This window comes from Malaclemys terrapin, chromosome 11 (genome assembly GCF_027887155.1).
Source record: "Malaclemys terrapin pileata isolate rMalTer1 chromosome 11, rMalTer1.hap1, whole genome shotgun sequence".
In the NCBI taxonomy this organism is placed as follows: Eukaryota; Metazoa; Chordata; order Testudines; family Emydidae; genus Malaclemys; species Malaclemys terrapin.
In genome coordinates this window covers 61,027,505-61,040,691 of record NC_071515.1, presented here as the reverse complement: position 1 = coordinate 61,040,691, position 13,187 = coordinate 61,027,505, and the positions used below count along the sequence as shown (strand labels likewise).

At 40.6% G+C, this 13,187-nt stretch overlaps 1 protein-coding gene across 1 annotated transcript in view; it reads left to right on the top strand.

Moving 5' to 3' along the window:
* The window catches only part of THSD7B (thrombospondin type 1 domain containing 7B), a 509,128-nt gene that overhangs the window by 270,358 nt on the left and 225,583 nt on the right, over nucleotides 1-13,187 (top strand). The gene's annotated exons all lie outside the window — the stretch shown is intronic.

Sequence of the window (13,187 nt, the reverse complement as noted above, 5' to 3'; positions counted from 1 at the left end):
TCTTTGATTACCCAGCACAGTTGTTGAGGGCGAATGGCCTAAGTTGCATGAAGGGAATGCACAGAGAAGAAAAACAGCTGCACCAATATTCCCTACACTGCAAAGCCATTTGTGCATAAACACTAATGTGGCGATTATGTTGGAGCCCACTTGTGCACAGCTGAGGGGGCATAGCCAGGGAGAGTAGGGTAGGTATTAGGGAGACTGCTTTTCATGTTTTACTGTGATTATCCGTTTCTAGACACATTTTTCTTCTGTTTTTTTCTCTTTCTCTTAAGGCTTCTCTACAATACCTGCAATTCGAACTATGGGGGTGTGAATAGCAGTGTACACCAAAGTGCTGCACTCTAACTCCTCCAAGTGCAAACTAAAAGGTTCCTAGTTATCACTAATGTAATCCTGTTGAAAAGGACTACACTAGGAACCTTTTAATTTGCCCCCAGAGTGTCCACACGGGGGAGTTACAGAAATGCTCTTTGGTGTGCACTGCTATTCACACCCCTGTGCTGTGTGGGACAGTGTAGAAATATCCTCAGTCCCCTGCTTTTTCACACTCCTCAGTAGTTTTTAGTTCTTATTTGCTTATTCTCCTGATCCTTTACGTTTCTTTTTTCCATTATTAGTTTTCTTCTTCCTATAATACACACACTACAATTCCAGTATAATTTTTTTCTTTCACCTGAGGATCTATTTCTACAATCTATTCTTTTAGCCCATCACATTCTCCCTTTCTCTTCTTTTTTCTCTTCTCTTTTATGTGGAATTTTTCTTCACACTCTTTTCTTCCATAACCATATTTTTAACTAAGAATTTTTTCTTTTGTTCTTAAATCTGTGATTATGTGACCTGCTTAATTGCTTTTTTTCTGTGAATCTTTTAAAACATATTAGTGTAGATTTCCTCCTTTCTCTCTTCTCTCTTGTGCAATATTTTTTTATTTTCCACTTTCATTTTTACAGGTAGGTTTTTTGCCCCTAATCTTCTTATTCGTTTTTTCATTCTTTCTTTCTTTCTATTACTGGTCCCTGATAATAGTGATGGACCATTGCAATTAGACTTATTCCACATGCTGCTGCCTTCCGTGACAAACTGACAACACTTTTCACAGAGGTTCTTATCTGTTGACTGGCATTAGAAAAAGTCAACCAATTGGTAAGAATTTCTGTGAAGTGTGATATTGGCCTTCCAGTTTGAGAGGTAGTGTATGCAATAAAATTTAGCTCAGAAACCAGCTGGTGTGTTCGTCTAAATTTGGTGTTGCCACATGAAAAAATTCATGCATTGTTATTCTGAGCTGAATATATCCAAAATTGCCTACATCCAATCTTTTATTGCTACACTTTTATTGTTATTGCTTTTAAGTTTAATATTTCCATTAACTGATAAATGGCTAGGCCAAGATTTTGCCAGCAAACTGCTTTTCCCTGAAGGAGATAGGCAATTGCAGTTAGTGAACTGGCATAAAGTCACTATGAATTTTTCAAAATTTACTACTGTCTGCTGAGATTTTCCTCTGTAATAGGCAAGCATTTAATCAAAGTTTATTGGCACTCTTTTCTGAGATTTAAACGGGACATAAAATTTTATGATATGCAGAGTATTTTAGAAAACTGTCATTATTTTCAGTGGAAAATTTGAAGTGATACAAGGATAACTATTGACAGAAAACTGGTAATTGTCATTAAAACATGCAACATTTTTTGCAAGTCATTTTCCTTTTTTCCAGGTACAGCTGAAAAACTGTAAAGGGTGAAATTACCTCCAGTGCAAAGGGCCAGCACACAGCCGGGCAGCACTATAAGCAGGAGTGGGGTTCAATGTTATGACTTTGCCAGGGTGCCAGTTAAATGTTGAAGCTGAAATCTAACACTTTAGATGTGCCAATTTGATAAGTGTTATAGCCCACACTGGAATGGAACTTAATTAGGAAAAAACCTTTTATTTCTACCAGGGAGTGTTAGCTTACTATTTTTAATGCTAGATTCTTAGTGTAACTTTTACCTTGAACAGTATGTCTCAAACCAGGATACTTGGTGCTCTTAACCATTCAAAACATTTTTTAATTCACCCAGAACCACCTAGTCCAGGGATTGTCAACCTTTGGCACACAGCCAATCAGGGAAATCCGCCGGTGGGCCGGAATGGTTTTTACCTGCAGCGTCTGCAGGTTCAGCCGATCGCGGCTCCCACTGGCTGCAGTTTGCCGTTCCAGGCCAATGGGGGCTGTGGGAAGCAGCGTGGGCAGAGGGATGTGCTGGCCGCCGCTTCCCGCAGCCCCAGTTGGCCTGGAACGGCGAACCACGGCCAGAGGGAGCTGCGATTGGCCGAACCTGCAGACACTGCAGAAAAACAAACCGTCCCGGCCCACCAGTGGCAGGGATGGCTCTATGTACTTTGCTATCCCAAGCACGGCAGGCAGGCGGCTTTCGGCGGCGCACCTGTGCGCGGTCCGCTGGCGTCCCTGCCGCCGAAGCCGCGGGGCCGGTGGACCTCCTGCAGGCAAGCTGCCGAAAGCCGCCTGCCTGCCGCCCTGCGCGGCTTGCCGCCCCAGGCATGTGCTTGCTGCACTGGTGCCTGGAGCCACCCCTGGCCAGCGGATTTCCCTGATGGGCTGCGTGTCAAAGGTTGCCAATCCCTGACCTAGTCGTACAACAACGGTTCTTCAATCAAATGGAGATCTAGTGAACATTCTAGATATGTACTGAACACAAAATACAGGTGCATTCATGTAAGCAATTAACATAGACCAGTCTTGGAGCACAGCAACTAACCAAGGAACAATACAAATCACCAAGAATCCTTATTACATGTCATTATCACCACCAGTTATCAATTCTTTAGTGCTTCTAATACATTTAGCACACTTCCAGTACTTCTCCAAGGAGTAAGGATGTATTTGTCTTAAAGGTACTTCTAGGAACTTGGTCCCTGCTATTTGAATGGTTTGGTATGAAAGGTACAAATTTTAAATATCAAAAGCAATTGCTTAAAATTATTGTTTAGATCTCATAGGCCAATTTTCTTGGGCTTACAAAGGAGAGCATGCTTATAGCATTGGTTAAAATCCAAACTGTAGTTACTTGATGACTCATTAAAAAGAGTGTAGACTCAATAAGCTAACTGTCATTTGTTTGTATTAAAGAATAGAAAGAGAAATATAATCTTTGACACGATATCTCACTGCTGCTGCTTAGTCCTGTTAACCTGGGAGGAGGGGGAGAGCTGTTCATCAATGTTATCTGCGCGTCCAATAGCACTTCTACATTCTGCAGCTTATTTGTATGTTCAGTCAACTCCAAGATCCACACGGTGACCTTAGGCATCTATAGCCTGTTTTGCTGAAGGATGGCAATCCTCTTTATTTTCTTTTGGATGCATTCCAAATTACTCTCAGCTTTCAGTTTTCTTAGGCTTTGTCTACACTATGGGGGGAGATCAATCTAAGTTACGCAACTTCGGCTATGTGAATAACGTAGCTGAATTCGAAGTACTTAGATCTACTTACCGCGGGGCAACACTACGCTGCTTCGATGGGAGACACTCTCCCGTTGACTCCCCTTGTGCTTCTTGTTCAGGTGGAGTACAGGAGTTGACGGGAAAGCGATCTGCGGTCGATTTAAAATTACTTAGACAAGTTAGATATCTTCAAATCACCAGGGCCTGATGAAATGCATCCTAGAATATCAAGGAGCGAGCTGACTGAGGAGCTATCTGAGCCATTAGCAATTTTCTTTGAAAAGTCATGGAAGATGGGAGACATTCCAGATGACTGGAAAAGGGCAAATATAATGCCCATCTATAAAAAGGGAAATAAGTACAACCTGGAGAATTACAGACCAGTCAGCTTAACTTCTGTACCCAGAAAGATAATGAAGCAAATAATTAAGCAATCAATTTGCAAACACCTAGAAGATAATGAGATGATAAATAACAGTCAGCATGGATTTATCAAGAACAAATCGTGTCAAACCAACATGATAGCTTTCTTTGACAGGGTAACAAGCCTTGTGGATAGCAGGGAAGCGGAAGATGTGGTATATCTTGACTTTAGTAAGGCTTTTGATACTGTCTCGCATGACCTTCTCATAAACAAACCGGGGAAAGCAACCTAGATGGAGCTACTTATATGGTGGGTGCAAAACTGGTTGGAAAATCATTCCCAGAGAGTAGTTATCAGCGGTTCACAGTCATGCTGGAAGGGCGTAATGAGTGGGGTCCCACAGGGATCGATTCTGTTCAATATCTTCATCGGTGATTTAGATAATGGCATAGAGAGTACACTTATAACGTTTGCGGATGATACTAAGCTGGGAGGGTTGCAAGTGCTTTGGGATGATAGGATTAAAATTCAAAATGATATGGACAAACTGGAGAAATGGTCTGAAGTAAATAGGATGATATTTAATAAGGACAAATACAAAGTATTCCACTTAGGAAGGAACAGTCAGTTGCACACATACAATATGGGAAATAACTGCCTAGGAAGGAGTACTGCGGAAAGGGATATGGGGGCCATAGTGGATCACATGCTAAATATGAGTCAACAGTGTAACACTGTTGCAAAAAAAGCAAACATCATTCTGGGATGTATTAGCAGGAGTATTGTAAGCAAGAGACGAGAAGTAATTTTTCTGCTCTACTCCATGCTAATTAGGCCTCAACTGGAGTATTATGTCCAATTCTGGGTACCACATTTCAGGAAAGTTGTGGACAAACTGGAGAAAGTCCAGAGAAGATCAACAAAAATGATTAAAGATCTAGAACATATGACCTATGAGGGAAGATTGAAAAAATTGGGTTTGCTTAGTCTGGAGAAGAGAAGACTAAGAGGGGACATGATAACAGTTTTCAAGTACATTAAAGGTTGTTACAAGGAGAAGGGAGAAAAATTGTTGTTCTTAACCTCTGAGGGTAGGACAAGCAATGGGCTTAAATTGCAGCAAGGGTGGTTTAGGTTGGACATTAGGGAAAACTTTCTAACTGTCAGAGTGATTAAGCACTGGAATAAATTGCCTAGCGAGGTTGTGGAATCTCCATCATTGGGGATTTTTAAAAGCAGGTTGGACAAACACCTGTCAGGGATGGTCTAGATAATACTGCCTTGAGTGCAGGGGACTGGACTAGATGATCTCTCGAGGTCCCTTCCAGTTCTATGATTCTGTGATTTAGCGGGTCTTCACAAGACCCGCTAAATCAACTGCCAATGTATTGATCGCTGTGCGTTGATCCCCCAGTAAATGTAGACAAGCCCTAAGTTTCTCTGCTACTTCTGTTGATATCCAGTAGATGGTGCAGGTATACAACAAATTTCTTCAATCCGTTTCTTATCGGAAGCTTTTTATGTTTGATTCATTTCCAAAATTGTTTTTCAGTATTAGCCCAGATATCAATTGGAATTGCCTCTCTTTTAAGCAATTTCTTTTAATGTTTCAAAGTTATAACCTGTTAGGTGTATATCTTTCAATATTCTTTTTACTTTTGGTGCCATACAATTTACATTTCAGGAGTGTAACAATTCTTTAGAGAGAAACCAGACATCTGTGATAGTTCCTAGTCTGCACATTCTCTCATCTTACTAGAGAGATTAGATATCTAGTACCTTCTCTTCACATCTTTCAGGGCTTGTCCTGGGATACAAGACATTACACTGGAGGAACAAAGCAGGTTATTCATATATAGAGATTTGTATTTCTGCTTCATAAGGCAGACAAATATACAATTTCTAATTTGGGATGAAAAATCTATATTGGACATCTTGGGGTATTAGAGAGTTTGAACTCTGGCGCTTTTAGCTTTATGGGTCACCAGCAAGCTATTCCTAGCTGGTTTAAACTTAAATTTTTCATAGTCATTTCTGGCTCTTTGTTAATATATAGGAGACAAAAGAGCACTTGGCACAGGAAAAGGGGCAGTTATTCTTGTCTGTCGCCCAGTAGGAGTTCTCTTTAGCTAGATGGAGAGATGGAAGTTTTATCTGCATGTAAATTATGTGAGTCTTTGGTTTGATGGACTAACAATAGGTGGAAGACTTCTTATCAATCAAAATTATGTACTTCAACTTTAGTTTAATTGATGTCCCCAGGCGAGATGTCACATCTGTAGTGATGGTATGTACATTTAATTCTCATTGTCTTTGGCTCTGAGAGGAAGCTAAAGTTTTAGAATATGCATTGGGGTAATTGATGATATTCTTAGTTGCTACAGATAATTAAAAGGGCAGAAAGAGAACTGTAGCTGTTATCAATATATTTCCAAGGCATATTTGGCAGTTATAGCGCTTACATCATTTATGTCCAACTGAACCTTATTTTAAGACAAGATGATCGGTAATTTTCTATTAAAATTACTTTTTGATGGAAAATGCAGTTTCAGCAGAATCTGAATTTCCACAGAAATATTTTAATTTTGCCATAGAAATAGATTTTCCATCAAGGAAATAAAAATGAAATATTTCATTTCAGGTTGATTCAACATTAAGTAGCATCTCCTTGTTGCAGCAGTGCCTTATGGGAGCTCTGCTTTGGGTGCTTCGTGCCCTTGCTCTCCCCTGTGGGTCTAGCTCCTTGACCAGACTACATTTGGACATGTGCCTCATGGGAGATGTGATCTGGCCAGGGAGCCAACCCATAGGAAAAATGAGGACATAAAAATGGTCTGTCTAGCCCAGTATCCTGCATTCTGACAGTGGCCGGTGCCCGATGCTTCAGAGGGAATGAACAGAACCGGGATGTACCAGAACTACAACTCCTAGGAGGTACTGTGGCACCATAGACAGATGCAGTTAAATGTTGAACTGGCTCAAAATTAAACTTTTTGATTCAGTTCAACAAACTGCAACAAATGTTTTGATTTGGGAATGTCAAAATATTTTGTTTTAACCAAAAATGTCAAAACAAAATATTTAGACATTTCAGAACTGAAATTTTTGGGAACTTTTCATTCTGTGTAAAATGTTGATATTTCAGATGGGGGAAAAAAATCAAAATATCAATTTCTTGTACGAAGTAGATTGAGATTTCCACTAGCTCTTATTTTGAGTTATACATAAGTCGTGAATAGTTAGGCATGGCAGAATTTGGGTTTTTTTTAAATATAATTTCAACTGATAAGATCAATGCTTATTTTTAGACATTTTTAAAAATTGTTTATTGGTTTAAATTTTCACAGTTGTGCAAAATTATGAGCCTTTTTCAATTTTTATTGATTTAAAAATGTTACAGTTGCAGGAAATTGTAGGAGGGTCAGACAGTGGGGGAGGGGGTCATATAATCATTATTTAGTGACAGGTAGACATTGAGATTCAAAAAGTTAAAATTTTGTAACCATTAAAACACAAATAGTCAAATCACATATCAAAATTTGCAACGTAAATACCCTTGAATCAAATGTTAAGTGTCAAGCAGCATTTTCTTACTTTGCCTAGCTGTATATTTTTATTATTATTGTTGAAAATATTTTTTCACCGGTTTGTGTATATGCAGTAAAATCACTCACAGTTAACAATAAAGATCAAATCTTTCCAAATCTATGTATTGTTCCTGTGCTGAAACTCCATGCTGGGAATAATTTCACCTACAATTAATAGAAATGGGCCCAAGCTGCAAAATTTATATCCAGAATTGGATTTCCCTAGATTTCAGGAGTGTTCAAGTCTGTAATGACATTCAGCTCTGGAAACAGTGGCCAGATGCTTTTGTAATGCACATTTACCATTTGTGGTTTTGAAGTTAGGCGATCCTTAAATTTTTGTTTCAGATTATTGGACCCTGACTTTAAGAAACTGGGACTGATTCCCTGTTATGGTTGTCTTTAGAAAGACAGGATATAGTATCTTGATAGATTAGACCATGTTCATATAGCTCTAATCACCTAGTATTTAGGTGCTGTCCTTCTGTAATAGTATGCAAAACATTATAATCCTCCTTTTCAGGATCTCAGATATTTCCCAACATGAAAGAATTCAGAAAAGTAGCATCTAAAAGTTATTTTTTGGGTTGTGGATCTAATGTAGCCATTAAAAGTGTAGCTTATAGGTGTAAGCTCTTACATTCACATTGCTTTGTCAACAAATAGCTTGTTTCCAATTATTAGAATAGATTATTTCCCCCCGCACTTGATATGCCAGCCATTGTCTTTTGAACATACAGTTTTATTACCAGTTGTTTTCTGATTGCCAACTACATCTATACCACAAATGGAATAAGGATGCACTTCCTTTTGCAGCAGGTCTTCATGAGGCCTGAGCACCATTTAAATCCATTGTAGGCCCTCATAATTGGGAAGAAGAAAAAAATATTGCCCAGACCAAATATATCTGTAAATTGCAGAGAAAATCTTCCTCAAGAATTTAAACATCATTTCTTAGGACTAATTCTGGGCTGTCTGCCAGGCCAAATAAATGTATGAGACCTTTTGTTAAATTGATCAAGTACTTGGGATCTCAAGAGAGCAAATGAAGGGAGTGATAAGAGCAGTAGGTTAGATTAGATGGGACCTGGATCCAATCCAGGCCAACTAGAGGGTCCCAGTTAACCAAAGGCTTCCCCCCACAAAAGTGTCCACATCCCTTTTTCCCTATCTGATTCTGATGCATAAACATCAGCTTTTTAAAACAATATATATATTTGTGGCTCTATTTACTAATGAGCAATAATTTAACTTTACACAAACATCACAGCGGTTGGCATACGATAAACATGGGTCCAGTCAGCAAACTCTGGGAAATTACTGCATCCAAGGGAAATCATGAAACTCGGAGTCATCTTTTCAGATGTACCCTATTGTAGTTTTTCATGGAAAATAAAAAATGCCCATTATATATATTTTTTTATATGCTATCTTTCTCAGAATCTATTTTGCTAGCAATCCAAAAAGTGCACACAGTGAATATGACTATAAAGCTAATCAGTTAAGGAAATGTTTTAAAATATCTTTATGCATTTTGTGGCAAAGTCATCTATCAAACCATTGAAATCTGCCTCTTTCTGCTGAAGCGGAGGAGCCATGAACTTGCACTCAAAGTGCTGCTGCTGCCACTGTCATTTGGCTGCAGTCAGGGTGAAGAATTAGAGAGGTGGTTGTGTTCCTGGCTCTCTCTCTCATCCAATACGTGTGGTACATCATAGCTGTCTCCCTCATGAATTCAAAATTAATGAGTACAAGCGCCCTCCTCCAAGCTGGGAGCAGAATCCTGCCATAACTCATCCCTGATGAGAGTGATGCCATGATCTGAGTGAAGTTGCACATACTCTCAACAGGCCTGATCTGAAGTCAATAGAAAGACTTCAGTGGATTTCAATGGGCTAAGCAGAGGTGAATTAATGTTTTGTGGGGCCCTGGGCCAGACCAAGTTGGGGCCCTTCCCCACCCCTTCTGTCTGCAGCCTCCCCTCCCCCAGCGCTCCTGTTGGGGAGCATGGTTGGGTGGGAGAAGCCCCAGCGCCCCAACCCCACTCCCTGGCAGGAGTGCCAGATGGGAGGAGTGGGTCAGGGTGTGGGGGTGCCCATTTTTCCAGGACCCCCCAATTGGCCAGGGCCCCTGGGCACGGTGGCCTAGTGGCTAATATACCACTGGGGCTTAGGATCAGGCTGTCTATGACCTTATGCAAGACACCTGAATTCTTGTGCCACAATCTACCCCTTGGAAAATTAAGAAAAAAACATGACCCACTTACCACCACATTCTGCATCAAGAGGTTTAAGTCTTGTTCAAATAGTTTTAGTCGGTCTGGAAACATTTTAGACAGACCATACAAGGCAGAACAGCACAGGTGCTTTTAAAGGCAACGAGGGTTCAAACACAGAAATAAAAACCAACACTTTTTGATCTGAGGCCCAGCATCTCTGCCCAGCATCGGTAGCCCTCGGAGCACCACCCAAAAGCCTCAAGTCCACTATGTAATGTAGACAACTCCCTGCCCTGTGAGAGGAGAAAAGGGGGAGCCGGTGCTGAAACCCAGCTAGTCCATTCCAGCTCATAAACCTGTCGCTGACTATTTGAATGCTTTCTTCCTATGAATATAAATAAGAGAGGATAGATGTTTACTGCTCACCTCACCTAAATTATGTAATCCCCTAGCATTATAGCACCAATGACTTCTTAAAATCCAGCCTCACCTGGAGGTACACATGTGTGTTACTCACTGCTGCAGAGGCAAGCTGTCAAAATGTTAGCAAGGACGTGGGTATCATAATGACTTAGGGAGACAAGTATAGAATTGAAGCGTGGTTTAAGGTTTTGGTTTTTTCTCCCTGGGGTATCGGCATGATGTTAGCATCCAGACCAAGGGTGATAATGGACTCTCTTCTGAGGAATGATTAAACATAGTCTGTCGGTGGGGAGAAAGGAATTTGCCAAGTGCAATGTAGAAATAGTCCTATATTCAACAGGACCAGAGGCTTTCTTTCAGAGAGGTTTTTGGATTTGATTTGATTTTTCAGCAGGCTAGAATAATAATAGAGTGATCAGGAATGTCAAGTCTGAGAGACAAAATAAAATATTTTTTACATCTCTTATAGTCTAACTGCTAGATTCTCTATTACTTCTCATAATACGCTTGGAAAGTTTTATTTCTACCTCAAGGGCAAGGAGGCTATTCTTATTGAGGGATATGAATGCAGATACTACTGTGGTGCTATTGACAGCTTTAAGCAGTCTCACTAGTAGCCCTGCCTGTCTTATTTACTCACTGGTACATGTGTTGTCTTGCAAAAGCAATAGAGATTTCTATCCCTTTAGTTATAATTGCATCCTCAGCTGCCTTGTGAGAGACACAACTCCCATACTGTGTGAAGTGCAGAAAAGCCAGCTTTCTTTTGCAGCTGGCAGTCTAAATTTTAATTTTTCCCTACTTCTAATTAGGCATAGGTACTCCTTTGTGTTTTTCCTAGATTCATATTATGTAAAGAAACCTAAATGGAAAAGTTTGCAATTATCCTAAAGGTGAAAGATGTAACAGTCAGAGTGAGATTGTTACTCGTAAAGAGCTGGCGTTTAGCTTTAAAGAATTCAGATATGAGAGTGATTCAACAAAATTACCAAATCTTGTCTTCCTGCTTGCCTACATATTTTGTGTACACACCCGTATCCATTCATATCATTTAACAGGAAGGTCAGGAATTTTTTACAGGGGAATGATTCAACAAAGCTAACCACATTTCTTTTGAATCCATTTACAATTATAGTTTGCGAGAGAAAATTCCATCAACAACAAATTATGTCTGCAAAATGGTATATTTCAATGTTATATGGAATGTTCAAGATTCCTATATGGTTTGTGTAACAAAGTTACAAATAAAATGATTAGGAAATTCTGCTCCATTATTTTTTAAATGAAGCTATTCATTTGTTTTACCTTGCTTTGGGAAAAAAACCAATAGACTAACAACAATTGGTAAATAGATGCATATTGAAAAGGAGATTTGTAGTAGTCTTAATGTAGACTTTTATGATCCAGCTGCTTTGCATCAGACCAGTAGTGTGGAGTAGCTGGAAATCCAGCTTAACTGGCGACCTGGGGATCCTCTTTGTGTCATCTCTCATTGTGATAGAACTGATGTAGCAGCTGTACTCCATCCCCGCACTTTCTCTCATGTAGGAGGCATTCTGGGAAGAAAGGAGGTGTGGCTAGAGTGTCACCATGCTCCTGCTATCCCCATTTATCAGGCCAAGGGCAACTGGGCATCAGTGACCCTGGAAAGCCCCAGGATTTGGCGAGAGGGGTATAAAGATGACTTAGAACTACCTTTGATCCATCCTCTTGATTTGCACTGAGCTTAAATGGACCAGACAATCTACCCCTCAACTCTTATTCCTAGGGAAATCTCTCATTATTACCCTAAATTCACTTCTGTCTTAGAGACTTGCTATTATTTCATTTTGTTCTTAATTGTAATTTTTGACATCAGAAATGCTGTTGCTTGATAGTGAGGTTATGAAAATCTTTGTTAAAGAAATACATTAACTGAACATAATGCCGTGTTTCCTCCTCCACTATGTTTTCATTGTGTCCTTTGTTTGGGGTTTTTAATCACATGCTGTCATGGCCTGTGTGTTCTATGTTTTGGGTGAAATCCTAGCCCCACTGAAGAATATGGCAGAACTATTGTTGACTTTAATGAGGTCATGATTTCACCCTTAGCCTTAACAGTTCAGTGCTGTGAGCCCTCTTCTTCTTGGTTTTCAAACCGCTCCATAGACTTCCTCTGCCTATCATCTCTGGCTTCAACCTCTGCTCTGTCACCCATGTCCTCTCACTCTCATTCCTCCAGTTTTTTCTTTACATTGCTCTGCCCACCTCCTGCCACAGGCATTATAGTCTTGGCATTGCTACCAGAGGTCCCACATTTGTTCATGTTCCCTTGGAGTCCCTGGTGCAGTCTCTCTCTTCTCTTATGTGAGATCTAGCAGCTCTATTTGCTTAGGCTATGTCTACACTAGCAATTTTATTGGTAAAACGTATGTCATTCAGGTTATGAAAAAAACACCTCCCTGACTGACATAAGTTACACCAATAGAAGAGCTGGTGTGGACAGAGCTATGTCTGTGGGAGACACTCTCCTGCCACTCATTGAGGGTGGTTTAATTATGCCAACGGGAGAGCTCTCTTCCATCAGCATAGAGCGGCTACACCGGAGACCTTACAGTGGTACAGCTGCATCAGTACAGCTGTGCTGCTGTAAGTTTTCTAGTGTAGACATAGCCTATGTCTCTTAAGGCAGGGCCGGCTCAAGGCACCAGCCCAGCAAGCAGGTGCTTGGGGTGGCCAATGGAGAGGGGCGGCACGTCCGGCTCTTCAGTGGCAATTCGGCGGCAGGTCCCTTGGTCCCTCTCGGAGCAAAGGACCCGCCGCCGAACTGCCGCCGAAGACTGAAGTGGCGACGGTAGAGCTGATCGCGATCATGGCTTTTTCTTTTTCTTTTGCGCTGCTTGGGGAGACAAAAGCCCTTGAGCCGGCCCTGCTTAAGGTCTAAGTGAGAAGTACTTTAGGAACTGGCACTCCACTCATTCTGCCTACACTCCAACAGAGGTATCAAAACATCATCTCCCTGGGTTGTGCAAGCAAGAAAGGGGCATGTTCAATTTGCATTGCTGGATACAAAACCTAGAATTCTGGTAAATATGGGGCCCTGGTAATAACTGATTTATATTGTTCTATCTGAAGGTTATTCATTTCATTCCCTCATGAT